This window comes from Chrysemys picta, chromosome 1 (assembly GCF_011386835.1).
Source record: "Chrysemys picta bellii isolate R12L10 chromosome 1, ASM1138683v2, whole genome shotgun sequence".
Classification (NCBI taxonomy): domain Eukaryota; kingdom Metazoa; phylum Chordata; order Testudines; family Emydidae; genus Chrysemys; species Chrysemys picta.
Window position 1 is genome coordinate 255,417,506 of NC_088791.1, and position 15,501 is coordinate 255,433,006.

General features: G+C 41.9%; 1 protein-coding gene across 7 annotated transcripts in view; it reads right to left on the reverse strand.

Moving 5' to 3' along the window:
• Positions 1 to 15,501, reverse strand: part of PCCA (propionyl-CoA carboxylase subunit alpha) — a 387,774-nt gene that overhangs the window by 96,456 nt on the left and 275,817 nt on the right. The gene's annotated exons all lie outside the window — the stretch shown is intronic.

A 15,501-nucleotide genomic window follows, 5' to 3' on the forward strand; every position in this document is an offset into this window, starting at 1 on the left:
CCCGGAAGTGCTCGCCGTCGACACCGGTACTCCTGCTCCGCGAGAGGAGTACGTGGAGTCGACGGGGGAGCCTGCCTGTCGCGTCTGGACCCGCGGTAAGTTCGAACTAAGGTACTTCGACTTCAGCTACGTTATTCACGTAGCTGAAGTTGCGTATCTTAGTTCGAAGTGGGGGGTTAGTGTGGACCAGGCCTTAGAGACATGGTGAAGTGTATTTAACAGGAAAGGGCTAAGTCTTGAAACCACAGTACTCACAGTAGAAAGGGGAGAAACAAAAAACACACAGAACTTTAAAAATGGAGGGGGAGGGGTGATTCTCCCAAAGAAAATAACAGTGGTCTCTCAGAAGTGAAACACTTTCTTCCAAAATCCTATGTTTGCTTTTATCTCTTCATCTGCTGCACTCAGCAGTCTAACATGCAGACTCAGGTCCTTGTTTCAGATGATGGGGACGATGTTCAAAAGTAGAGGAAAGGAGGGGAAAAAAAATAAACAGGGAAAAAATGGCCTTCCACCTCCTAGAGGAATACAGTACTATTAACATATGGAGGGAACACATTCAATTCTTCACTCCCCATCCCAACTGAATGGGTTGCTCCCATCAGAGCAGGCAGATTCTGGAGATCCTGCTTTCCCTAAAGTAGCCACTTCTGGAAACAAGCCTGGCAGATTTGAATGTAAGAGTTCTCATACTGTAAGATGTAATATTTCTGCCAGATTTGAATACATGTTGCATGAAAGCAGAATTTGTCACTGTTTAATGACAGCTTGTTTTGCATCTCAAAGGGTCAGATCATCACTGGTCCCAATGCAGCGATGCAAGGAAATATGGTTCCTCTTGATCTCCTTATGTGATAAGGACTGGTGTAAGCACTAAGCAGGTTTTGCAGGGCTGCTGCTCCCACCTATAAGCAAGTGGACTGAGCCTAAACACTGATGAAATGGGGATGGAGAATAAGCTGCACCCTGTAAAGAACTGCATAAATTACTTCTCCACTGGAGCAAGGGGAACCAGAGAAAAACAATTCCTGAGAGTCTCAATTCCTTCCAAGGGCTCCTACTAAGATGGTGTAGCTTTGTGCCACCTCTTATTCAGGGCTTCGGTGCAAAGGCTCAATCTAGCTCTAACTGATCAGTAACAATGTTTAGTACTTTTTGAAAATGAAGACACTATTTTGCCTAATAGCAGCTCTGGTTTATTCTGCATTGCGGCAAATTCCCACTTACTAAAACAAATACTAAATATTGGAAATTGTAGCAACATGACTGCTATTTCTGTAAAAACATCTTTAAACAGACTAGTTAACCTAACACTGCACATACAAATTGGCAGAAGTCAAATGGAATTATGCCTATATACATCAATTGAGGATCTGGCCCCATATATTTAAAATAAAATAGTTACCACTAACTATTTAATGCTGAATAACGCTTTCTTGATATTTTAACTTCTGATAGAGCTAAATAGGCTTTTATGAGTGTCACAGTGAAGGTGGTACACTTTACTAAGAGAGCTATTAGGAAGCTACTCTGGGGAAAATGAATGATAGCGCAAATCGTGGACAAGTCCTGACTTTCATATGGCCATTAAATACACGTCATTTTCAACTTGATGTCACTACTTGCCCTCCTGTAACAATTATTCTCAATGTCTTTTCATCTGTCCCACACAAAAAATGATTGCTTCTGCTTTATTTAATCCTCCACTTACATCTACTCTATTGTTTGCCTGTTTCCCTTTCATCTTCTCCACATTAATTCCCCACATTGCTTTTGATCTAGCTTTTTTGTTTCCTTTTTCCCCTACAGATTCTTCCTGATGAAGAATTTGCAACCATAGTGTTGCAGCTAATGTGCAGGGTGCTATTTTATTGATTTTCTACCACCTACACCTATTTGTTCTGTATAATGACTAACATTACACAATAACCACAGTACTGGTTGTCTATGGATACTTCTTGGAAAATAACCACACAGTCAAAAAAAAAAAAAAGTTCAATTTTGTAGGTAAATATTCATGCTTAATTAAAATTAAAAACAGCATATGCAAACAGCCAGGAAAAACAAACATTTTTTCTCTACCATCCTGATAATTTTTCTTTGGCATAGTGACACTTACTGGCAAGCCAAGTTAACAGAATAATTCGCAATTTTCACTGCTGCTAAATAAGAAATAGGAATCCTCTCTGGGAACATATCTATATTGTTGTAATAAATGTCCATAGAAGCAAACTAAAAACTAAATTATTTATCTCCATGCAGAAAGTCTGATATTGGTGGAACTAGAGAGGCTGATCTTTGTGGCTATAATCCTACAGATACAACCCTTGGCATTTGACTCTACTGGAACAGGTTTTAACCTCTTCAGAAGCACCGGAACATTTGTTTAAAATGCCACTTTTCAGGTTTAAATAATTTAATATTATAAAGTTTTATACCCCTGCTTGTAATGCATCTGATCTTTATTACAGACAACTTTAAAACTTACTCAAGCACATGTTAATACCTAAAAGAAAAGGATATTGCAGGTTTTATGTAGGTATCCTAAACAATATTAAGTATACCATTATTTGAAGTAGTACAGGAAGCTAGTTTTTGCCAAAAGCATTGAATAACTGTTCACACCCATCCAAAAAGAAAACCCCTACCTGATTCATTGTTCAGTTTTGAAGTTAAAGAGGGAAAAAACCTCACAAACCTATTCCCATGGAAAATATAGTTCTACTTACTATACAAGTTTGTAACCCAAGTTAAATCATATACACCTCTACCCCGATATAACGCGACCCGATAAAATGCTGGTTCGCATACAACACGGTAAAGCTCTGACACGCTGCTCTGAACAGCGTGTTAAGGGTGCCGGGCGGGCCGGGGCCAAGGGTTGGATAAGGGGCAGAGGGTCTCAGAGGCGGTCAGGGGCTCCCCCCCCCCCCCAGGGTCTAGGAGGCAGGAACTGTGGGGGGCACTTTGGGGGGCCCCGCAGTCCCAGAGTGGCCTGGGGGATTAGCGGGGGGCTGGGAGCAGCCCGCACCGCTTCCCTCGCCCGGGCCCCAGCCGTGTTGCTCAGGGGAGGGGGTTGGGGGAAGGGATCCCCCCTGCACTCACCAGCGGTGGAAGCGGAGCAGCCTGGCCCCAGCCCACTCCACTCCGCCAGCTCCCAGCCGCGACACTCCGCTTCCCACCGCAGGTGAGTGCGGGACCTTTCCCCAACCCTCCCCTTCCCCCAGCGACACGGCTGGGGCCAGGGCAAGGAAAGTGGAGCAGGCTGGGGCCACGTCGCTCCACTTCCCACCGCTGGTGAGTCTGGAGGGCATCCTTTCCCCCGCCTCCCTGCACTCACTGGCGGCGGGAAGCGGAGCACTGCGGCTGGGAGGTGGCGGAGTGGAGCAGGCTGGGGCCGCAACGCTCCGCTTCCCACTGCTGGTGAGTGCGGAGCGCGTCCTTTCCCCAATCTCCCCGGACTCACCGGTGGCGGGAAGTGGAGCAGCCCGGCCCCAGCCCGCTCCACTCCGCCAGCTCCCAGTGAATAAGGGGGGGGGCATCCTTTCTGCACTCTCCGGCGGCAGGAAGCGGAGCGCCGCGGCTGGGAGGTGGTCGAATGGAGCGGGCTGGGGCCGGGCTACGCTGCTTTCTGCAGCTGCTAGTGAGTGCCTGTCGGGGGTGTGGGTGGTGTGGATAGGGGTCGGAGCCGTCAGGGTACAGGGAGGTTGGGTAGGGGGTGATTAGGGACGGGGGTCTCTGGAGGGGGCGGTCAGGGAACAAGGAACGGGGGAGGGTCAAAGCAAGTTCGATATAACGCAGTCTCACCTATAATGTGGTGAGATTTTTTTGTCTCCCGAGGACCGCGTTATATCGGGGTAGAGGTGTATTTAAAAATCTATAGCCCACACTTTGTCAGCTTACAAGAATAAATAATATTCAATACATCTCTATCTTTCTGAATGACATATGGACTGTGAGGCCTAAAGCAGCTGGATGCATAGGTTTAAATCATTCGGTTTAAAACTACTGCCTTGTAACTCTTGTTATTTTCTGTTAGATGCTGTGGGGGAATTTACCAGGGACTAAAGAACATACAGATATTTCTACTATATGCATGATCTTTACAAACACTTGTTTCACTTTTTAAAAAAAGTTTCCTTTCATTACTAGTGCTAGCAGTATTTCCTATTGTAAGTGCACTATCTTTCAAACAGAAGAACATTTATGAATACCCACTGTAGTGAAATATTCCTGTACCTATGAATGCAGATTCTTATATGGCTCTTAATTTGTACTTCCAAAACTCTAATAAAAAATGAAATTTTTAAAACTAGATTATTCTTGCAAATTATGTACTCTCTATAAATATTAGCAACTACATATAATAATTTCACCACAAACAAGATAGAAATCTGTTGTATACCTGTGCACCAGTTCCTATAAAAATATGCTTTGATGTAACAGTGGCTTCAAATCAATATATTCTATTTACTATAAGATTTCATAAATGATTACACTGACTACAGAACAATTACTGACAGAAAATACAATTTTAAAAGGCCTCGCTTGTCTTTCGCATACAAAATTATGTAAAGTAACATTAAAATAGACATTCACAGTTAATTCAGACACCTAACTCTTTCTGCATTTGTACTGCAGAATAAGTGACACATTATCATACTCTGCAGGTAAAACTTGATAAATTGTGGGAAATAGGCAACAACAACAAAAAAGTTGTTAATTTGTATTACAATCTTAAAATCCATAGACTCTTCACAGAAAACTGTAAAATATTCTATTAGGAAAAAATCCAGATTACAGGTCCCAGGTTCTGTATTTCTCTTTGCCTGTTCTTTGTTGTTAGGGACATCCGCATGCAAACAGGACCTTTCCTCTACATGTTGTGGAGATTATTATGATGTCACAAACAGGATTATGACTTCAGATGGAAAAAAGCAGTAGGAGCAGTTTATCTTCTAAAAACTAAGAACCTGTTTTCATGCAAACATCCTCGGTAAATAAAAAACAGGAAACAGAAATTCAATAAATATGAAACAGCAAGAGTTGTTTCAATACAGAATGTTTTCCTAAAAAGTTTTCTCTGAGAAGTAAGCATGTCTAATATTATTATTTGTATTGCAGTAGTGCCCAATGTAATGACCAGGGCATGGAGATCATGGTAGTGCCCAATGTAAGGACCAGGGCATGGCGGTCATGCCTAATGGTTAGAGTCAGATGCCTAGCCGAAGGTCAGAGTTAGAGAGAGAGCGTCAGAGGTGAGGCATACGAACAGGGAGCTGGAGTGAAGCAGGAAAACAGAAATTGGGGAAACAGATGTGGGGTCTGGGATAAGGAGGACAGGAACCAGGAGCAGGTGGGAATACAGGCCGCAGAAGTCAGGTAAGCAGGAGGGGTCCATAGAAGCACCCAGCCAGGGAATCCTCTGTTGCTGGAACAACTTTGTGTGCCTTTTCCTTCTTTAAACAGAGCTCCTCACAGCCAGCCATGGTACCGGATGTTTCCTCCAATCAGGGGCAGGGCCCTCTGCAACCTAGCACTTCGCTGTTTCCCTTCTCTTTTTTTCAAAATTCTTTGGTTCTTTTGAGGTATAGCCTAATATTACACCTCACATCTAATTTGTGCCCTTTTTTTCTTCCTCTTATATTTTGTCTCTTGACAAAAGAAGGCAGAACTGTTTCATACCAATGATAAAAATCTGATCATATTTTTGGAATGAAGGCACGAACACAGTTTGCCGAACCACTGCATCTTGTAGTTTGGTTTATCTGTTCATAAAGATCCTAACTACAAAATGCTCCTTGTTGACATAATTGCTATTTGTTTAGCAATCTTAAATTTTAGAATGTTTCATAAGACTGACTGAGGAGGCTCAGATGGATGGAAAACTGAAATTTGAAGAACTTTATTTAGATTCCACAATGGATAACTGTTAACATAACTCTTATTTAGGAGGGAACATTGCAATATAAGGCTGTGCCAAAATGAATCCTAGTTTAATGCTTGCGAGGTATAGCAATCATGACTTCCTCTTTTAGGAAACCGGCTGAATCTATTGAAAAATCTATAATTTTAACAATTCCAGTATGTGCTGGCTTTTTGCCTACATTGTCTTGATCCCATGTCTTTACACCAAAGTCTGCTTCTGAGTCACATTCTAACACAGACCCTGTTGACTGAGTTCTTCTTGGAGGACATCATGGTTTCAGTCACTCTATAAAATAAACCTATGTTATACTTAGTTGCCTCATCTCAAGAGCCATGCAGACAGGAACATCTTGGAGACTCAGATGTAGAATTGAATTTTGTGTCAAGAGGTCTCTTCTTGGAGGCAGAGGAAGTGAAAACTCCACCTCAAGTTTAGGAAACTACAGAACTAAAGTCTTCCTAGCCATTCAGGAGCAATTGGAATTACCAGAACTTCACCTCAAGCTTCTGAACTGTTATTTGAACTAGTCCAATGACTAAAGAAGCAGAAAGTAGTGCCTTTTTCATTTCTGTGCTGTGATTTTTCAGGTAGCAAGTACTGTAACAGCTTGATTTTCACTGATGCTGAGTATCACAATACCACTTCAAATAAATGGGAACCGCTGGTGCTCAGCAGCATTGGAATCAGGTACCAGGGACTGAATGCTCAAAAAGAGATAGAAATCAATGCAAGTTAGGAGCCTAATTCCTTTTAAGCATTCAGCCCCAAGGCTATAATCAATTTCCCAAAAACTTATGGTTTTCATGAATGTGTCTACATAAAGATTAGAGTCCCCTTAATCCAGCCTCTCCATGCAGAGTCCAATTTGCCTGGGAGTTCTGCATGCCATTCATGAGAATAGCTCATAGACAAAGAAGATTTCTCTGCACATAGAAAACTACCATTTGTATTTCCTTGGAGTGACTGGATGATTGTGACTCTTCTTGCCTGTTTACAGAAGGTTCTGGAACAGCCTCCCAATAGGAGTTTTTTGGGAAAACAACCTAATTAGTTTTAAGGTACAGCTTGATAAATTTATGAGTGGGACTGTAAGATGGGGTTGCCTAAAGTAGCAAGGGGCTTACGTTCAGCAGCCCTGGAAATCCTTTCTGGTCCTATGTCTTTATTTCCTTTATTCACTTTCTCAGATGCTTTGCTGGTGGGTCTTGCTCACAAGCTCAGAGTTTAACTAGTCACCATTATCAGGGTCCTGAAGCAATTTCCCCCCAGGTCAGACTGCCAGAGAGCCTGTTTTTTTGTGTTGCCTTCCTCTGCAGCATGGCGCATGGGTTGCTTCCTAGGATCATATGGGTATATCTCACCATATCAATTCTCTGCCACTGTGGGGGGCCTTGGGCATTGGTATACCTCAGTTGTCCTTTTTCTCTGCCTGTGGCATACAATAGCTTAGTCTTCTAAAGGCTATAACGCTTATTTAATCCAGGTTATTGGGCTCCATACAGAGGTACCTGAGTGGAATTTAGTGGCCTGTGATGCGAGGGAGATCATACTAGACACATTGGTGATTTCTTCTGACCTTAGACTCCCTGACTCTATAAGGTGCTCCCTTTGTGATCTGGCACAGGTCATATTCCTTGTGTAAGACTGGCTGCTGTTGGGCTCCCCAACATAAAAAGCTGGCAACTGTGATTACAGATATTCTCTGCGGTTCCAGCAGCAGACGACTCAAGAGAATCTCCAAGAAACTTGTTAATAAGAAATCAAAGGAGGAATAGAAGGGGTTTTCAGCGTACCACTACTTTGATAGAACCTGCTTGTCCTTGTTCCTTGGACGAAAGCCAGAGAGTGATTCACTCTCCACACTGGTCAATGGATGGAGCCAGAGACTGATGCATTCTTTTCAATCAATCAAGATATTTGGCTTCAGGAAGGCTGGGAAAGGTATCGACTCTGAAATTAGGCAGAGTGATTTAGTCTTAAGTGGCACACCGGATCTGGTCCAAGAAGTGAATATAACTGAACCACTCAGTAATGGCGACCATAATGTGATTAAATTAAATCCTCGTGGGGGGAAAATATCAAAGAAACCCCGCACAGTAGCATTTAACTTCAAAAAGGGGAACTACACAAAAATGAGGCGACTAGTTACATGAAAATTAAAAGGAACACTCACAAGGGTGAAATGCCTGCAACCTGCATGGAAACTTTTTAAACACACTTTTATAGAGGCTCAAACTAGATGTAAACCCCAAATTAAATAAACCCAAAACACTAAGAGGACCAAAAGAACACCACAATGGCTAAACAGAGTAAAAGAGGCAGTTAGAGACAAAAATGCATCCTTTCAAAATTGGAAGTCAAATCCCAATGAGGAAAATAAAAAGGAGCATAAATTCTGGCAAGTCAAGTATAAAAGTATAGTTAGGCAGGCCAAAAAAGAATTTGAAGAGCAGCTAGCAAAAACTAACAGCAAAAAAACTTTTAAAGTATATCAGAAGCAGGAAGCCTGCCAAACAATCAGTAGGGTCACTGGATGATTGGGGTGCTAAGGGAGCACTCTTGGAAGACAAGGCCTCTGCAGAGAAGCTAAATGAATTCTTTGCATTGGTCTTCACTGCAGAGGATGTGAGAGGGATTCCCACACCTGAGTCATTCTTTTTAGGTGACAAATCTGAGGAACTGTCCCAGATTGAGGTGTTGATAGAGGAGGTTTTGGAACAAACTGATAAATTAAACAGTAATAAGTTACCGGGACCAGATGGTATTCACTCAAGAGTTCTGAAGGAACTCAAATATGAAATTGCAGAACTACTAACCTATGGTATGTAACCTATCACTTAAATCACCCTCTGTATCAGATGACTGGAGGATATCCAATGTGACACTGATTTCTTTAAAAAAAAAAAACACTCCAGAGGCAATCCTGGCAATTTCAGGCTGGTAATTACCAGGCAAATTGATTGAAACTATAAGTAAAGAACAGTATTATCAGACACACAGATAAACACGATATGCAGGGGAAGAGTCAACACAGATTCTCTAAAGGGAAATCATGCCTCACCAATCTATTAGAATTCTTTGAAGGTGTCAACAAACACGTGGACAAGGATGATCCAGTGGATATAGTGTACCCAGACTTTCACAAAGCCTTTGACAACATCCTGCACCAGCGGTTCTCAAACTGTGGGTCGGGACCCCAAAGTGGGTCACAACACACTTTTAATGGGGTTGCCAGGGCTGGCCTTAAACTTGTTGGGACCAGGGGCCAAAGCCTGAGCCCAAACCTGAGCTCTGGGTGGCAGGGTTCAGGCTTTGGCTTCAGACCTAGGTAGCATGGCTCAGGTTACAGACACACACACCCTCCACCCCCCGCCCAGGGCTGAAGCCCTTGGGCTTCGACTTTGATCCCCCTCCGGCCCGGCATAGTGGGGCTTGGGTGGGCTCAGGCTTTGATTTCCCCTCCTGGGGCCATGTAATCCTTTTTATTGTCAGAGGGGGGTCGCAATACAATCAAGTTAGAGCACCACTGTCCTACACCAAAGGCTTTTAAGCAAAGTAAGGAGTCATGGGGTAAGAGGAAAGGTCCTCTCATGGATCAGTAACCGGTTAAAAGTCAGGAAACAAAGGATAGGAATACATGGTCAGTTTTCACACTGGAGAGAGATAAATAGCAGGGCTTCCAGGGATCTGTACTGGGACCTTTGTAATTCAACATATTCATAAATGATTTGGAAAAAGGGGTAAACATCAAGGTGGCAAAGTATCCACACATACAAAATTACTCCGCTAAATCCAAAACAGACTGCAAAGATTTACAAAGGGATCTCACGAAACTGGTTGACTGGGAAACAAAATGGCAGATGAAATTGAGCATTGATAAATGCAAAGTAATGCACATTGGAAAATATAATCCCAACTGTACACACAAAATGATGAGGTTTAAATTAGCTGTTACCACTCAAGAAAGATCCTGGCGTCATTGTGGATAGTTCTCTGAAATCATCTGGTCAATGTGCAGCATGTTAGGAACCATCAGGAAGGGGATAGATAATAAAACAGATAATATCATAACGCCACTATATAAATCCATGGTATGCCCAAATCTTGAATACTACACGCAATTCTGGTTGGCCCATCTCAAAAAAGATACATGAGAATTGGATGTACAGAGAAGGTTGGGGGGAGAATTTGGGGTATGGAACAGCTTTCATGTGAGGAGAGGTTAAAGAGACTGGGACTGTACATCTTGGAAAAGAGACGACTAAGGGGGCATATGATAGAGGTCTATAAAATCATGACGGGTGTGGAGAAAGTAAGAGTTATTTACCCATTCACATAATACAAGGACTAGGGGTCACCCAATGAAATTAATAGCCTGCAGGTTTAAAAACAAACAAAAGAAAATACTTCTTCACACAACACACAGCCAGCCTATGGAACTCGTTGCCAGGGATGTTGTGAAGGCCAAAAGTATAACTGGGTTCAAAAAAGAATTAGATGAGTTCATGGAGGGCAGGTCCATCAATGATTACTAGCCAAGATGGTAAGCGATGCAACCTTATGCTCTGGGTGTCCCTAAACCTCTGATTGCTAGAAGCTGGGACTGGATGACGGGATGAATCAGTCAATAAAATTGTGCCTCTGCTCACTTCCTCTGAAGCATCAGGCACTGGCCACTGTCAGAAGCCAGGATATCGGGCTACCTGGACCATTGGTCTGACCCAGCATGGCCATTCTTGTGTTCTTGGTGATCTTGCCAGCCGATAAGATACCTGAACTGTCCCTGCAGTCAGCTGGGAGTCCTTTCTGCAATTCATAGCTCATGTTTAGCATGAAGATGGAAGTTTACTGCCCATGAGGCAAATTTCAAAACACTTTTGTGTATTCCTTTGCATCCAGCCTTTGCAGCCTTAGGGACTGTGAGATAAGTGAAGTGTATTAGGCCAGATACTAACTGATTAAGGCTTTCTAAAGTATTTTGTATTACAGCATTACTGAGTTATTAAAAGAATATAATCTGTAGATTTTTTTAAACACTCTTTGGAAAAAAATGTAGTCTGAAATTATTGTTGTGACTGTTCTTGAGACAGAAACCTCAGGCAGGCTTTTCCTATGAGACAAGCCTTTGCGTCCTGGCCTGTGAAATAACAAGTCTGAGTCTGCCCCCAGTTGCCATGGAATTAGAAAATCCTCACAGTGAGTGGAGGTGAACAAAGGTGTATTTAGAATACCTTTTCCAGTCAAGAGTTGGTAATCCATTTCACCATATAAATAAAAAATATGGATTGACTATTTCCTGTAAAGTGACTCCAAAGGAAATGATGTCCCACTGACAGGTTTGGTAAGTTTCAATAGAACAACTTTAGAGCAGAAATTTCTTAAATTAAAGAGTTTGCTAAAGTTCTTAATAAGCACTGTCACATTAGATTGGAGCAATTACTACCTAAACCAGCAGTGGGCAACCTGCGGCCTGCACGCAGACTGTCAGGGTAATCTGATGGTGGGCGGCGAGACAGCCACTGAGAACTACGGTGGCCGTGCCTGCGGATGGTCAATGTAAACAAACTGTCTCCCTGCCAGCAGATTACTGTGACGGGCTGCGTGAGGCCCAGAGGCCACAGAATGCCCATCGCTGACCTAAACTGTCAAGTCTGGTTCTGCCACCATTTGCCAAAAGGTCTTTGAAACAGAGTACAGTATCACAGAATGATCAAGAACCTTAAAAAAAAAAAAAAAAAACCAGCCTGTAAAACCAAATGAAGAAAAAACCCACAGATAATAAAAATATAATATTTACATTCCATTTCCAGAGTTGCCAAATTACTTCTACAAAAGATGAGATCTATTCAAACTACATCGCTACCTCGATATAACGCGACCCGATATAATACGAATTCGGATATAACGCAGTAAAGCAGTGCTCCGGGGGGGTAGGGCTGTGCACTCTGGTGGATCAAAGCAAGTTCAATATAACGTAGTTTCACCTATAACGCGGTAAGATTTTTTGGCTCCCGAGGACAGCGTTATATCGAGGTAGAGGTGTATTAGGAAAAGGTTCTTTAGTTTTGGGGGTCTGCGAGCAAAATTAAGATTCCTTGTTACTCTTAAAACTGAACTCTCGTATTCCAACATGGGGGAAACAACTCTGCCAATTTTTCATGGCTCGCTAGCTAAGGATAACGTTAACATATCAGTAAAAGGGAAATAGGTGACTGTGGTGGCATTCCTACAGTATTGAAGCTCAAGGTTATCTAAACCTGTGGATTTGTTTATATTGTATATATATGTTTATAAAGGTGTAACTAGAGAGAGGAAGACAGTGCCAAATTATGATTCATACTGCTTGAGGCTACATTTGAACATGACAGCTATTAAGGCTGGCTTTAAAGTACAATATTTGTCCATATTCTTGTATTTAAGACCAAATAAATGTATCATGATAGATCAGATTACCATGCATTGCAGAAGAAAGAGGTACATACACTACTCACTCCTGCATAACTCAGGATCAGGTTTTAGACCTATATCCAAAACGATTCTGTCTGAATGTTTATATTAATAATATACAGAGAACAACTGAAAATTTTGTTTTTTCCACTGTCTAATTTAACTGTGGGGAGGTTTTGCTCACTTTCAAAGGGAAGAGACACTCCATTTTTTAAAAGACAAAAGTATAGGAGCACTCTGAGAAGAATCAGTGTATACTACTAGCTCACATTCAACACTGCTTAGTTGTAAAGGTTTGTTTGCTTGTTTTTGTGGCGGGTTTTGTTACAAAACAAATGTTTCCTAGCTGATCGCCCCTAATTCAAATTACTTGTTAGAACAATTTACAAAATTCCATAAACTGCTCATTCACTAATGGCTGTCTGATACCAAACACTGACCCTTATGCAAGCTGTCTCAAATGCACAAAGGGACTAAGGTGCCTAAGCCCTAGATTTAGGCACCTAAATAGCAGATTTGAGCATTACTGTGATCCACAAAAACCCTGCTCAACTGCTGCCTAACCCTGGAGGCACTTAAACTCAGCTGGTGCTTACATTTCTGCAGGTACCTATGTTTCTGCCCCTGGGCATATGCACTGCTGCTTCCCTCAGGGTGCCTGGGTATCTCTGTCACACTTAAGCCCCAACGTAATGATCAAACCAAGTGGAGACAAGGGTGGAGGGAATCCTTTCTTGGGACCTGGTCTGGTAGGTGTGCTCAGAGCATGCCCACTGCCATATAAAAAAGCCAGGAGGAAGAGGAGGCCTGCCTTATAACCTTCAGCCCAGTGGCTTGGGTCTCAGCCAGGATGTGGAAGACCCTAGTTCAATACCTCCCCCACACACACGCCTGGTGAGGAGCAGGAATTTAAATGGGGGTCTTCTGAGCATTGAAACACCTACCTCCTTTTCTAGATCTGGGCACACAAACAGTCCCAGTCATTGAAATCATACAGCTGAAGCCACTGTTACTATTTGTGTGGGTAAGGATTCACATGAGGGTTGCAATATCAGACAATTCAATAGTATATACACAAACATATTAAATGCATATACAGGAAGTTATGTCACGATTATGAATTGAATACTGTCTTCCTCAACCACAAATTACAGATAGAATCTAAAAGTATTTCCATTATCAAAATCATTTGTAAGGTCTCCCTCTGATAAGCCTTAAACATTCCATCTGGGTTGGCACTTTCTTATATAAAACATTTCTCCAGAGAGGTGGAAATTAGTCAAGGGAAAGTGAGGAAAGAAAGTCCATTTGTTTATTGTATTACTGAGAACTTGTCTATATGAACAATTCGTTTGCAGCAAGCTAGAGTGTGAATCTGCCCCACACTAGTCAACTGTGGACTAGATCAAAGTACATTAATGAACTGTTAATGTGCGTGAGTAGGGTCCACATGGACAATTAGTCCACGGCAGACTAAAGCTGTTGTAAATCAGCATAGCTCCATTGAAGTCGATGGAGCGCTCTCAATTTATACAAGCTGAGGATATGTCCTAGGAAGTTTAGCATTCATTACATTTGCCAAAGTAAGTAGAAAGAACTACTGGAAAATGAATTGCAATTATGAAAGTGGCAATAGGATGAGCGTGTCTTGTATACAGTTCTAGCATTTTTGGAATTGTCAGATCTGTTCATGAAAGCTTATGCTCAAATAAATTTGTTAGTCTCTAAGGTGCCACAAGTTCTCCTGTTCTTTTTACAGATCTGTTCTATGTTATACTGTATTTGCCGTTCTGTAACTGGTTCTTTTACCTGAAGCTTCTTTCACAGGGTACGTACTATTCTGCTTTTTCATAATTTGCTTATATTTTTACAGAGTTCAACTCTAAAGAAGTCAGTTGGAGTGAAACTTTAATTCATCCATGAATCACTCCCTTGCTCTCAGCAAATATCTGCACAAGCCACTGGCAAAGTGTCTCATTCTCCTCTAGAGCTGATCCACATAGAGTATAATTATCTACTACTGCAATGAGTTATTCAATTAGCTCAAGTGGCAGAGGTCTGTGCGGGTGGATCTAAAGGTTCTAACCCTATTGATGATCCATATGGGTGTCAATATGATGCCACATGATAGAGTTTCTGGGAGGGTTTCAGATTGCTTTATAAAATCTCGGCAAATATACACAAAAAACTAATAGAAACAATATTTTTAAGTTGAAAAATAAAACTCAAAAATTAGGAAATGCCATAATTAAGATGTTTGTGCAACCATAATTCGGCCCCCTTCTATGCATGCATTATGATACTCTCTTTAATTACATGACCACATATTTTCTCCACTGGACCCCTGCCCATTCAGTGTACAAAATGGAGATCCTCACTTATGAGCAGCTATGCAATATTTTGTTGTCTTCTCAGTGTTCAATGTGTGGCCACACACCTTATTTACTGAACACTATTCAAACCCTGTTCTGAAGACACAATTATTAATTTCTTCATGGGCTTTTTATGGCACTCATCACTATTGTATCTGAGTGCTTCATAAACACTAATTTATTTTACAACACTCCTGTGGAATGAAGGGATATTAATGCCCACATTTTAGAGAAGGGGAACTAACCCACAAAAAGATTAAGGTCAGAAGTATTCAATCATTTTGGATGCCAAACCTGAGACACCCAGCACCTGATTTTTCACATTACTTAGCATTGAATAGCACTTTATATGATAAAAGAACAGATCTCATTGACTTGAATTGCAGCTATGAGTGCTCAGTGCTTCTGCAAATCAGACCTCAGGGTCTCAAGTCAAGCACCAGAAAAATGAGGAATAAACAATTAGTGACCACCTGTAAAACAAACAGGTTTAAGTGACTCATCTAGCATCTCACAGAAAATCTGTAGCAGAGGCAGGGATATAATCCAATTTTCCAGGGAAGCATTCAACTGCTGTAACCATAAAACCATCCTTTTTTCTTCCTGCAATCTCCTGTCTCATTCACTACACACCTGCCAACTTCTGGAATAAATGAAGTAGTGAGCCAACAGACAACATTCTCCTTCTCTGCACAACCCTGATTCATCCCCACAGGTCCACTTTGTGCACTGAATGAGACAGGGGATCTGTGA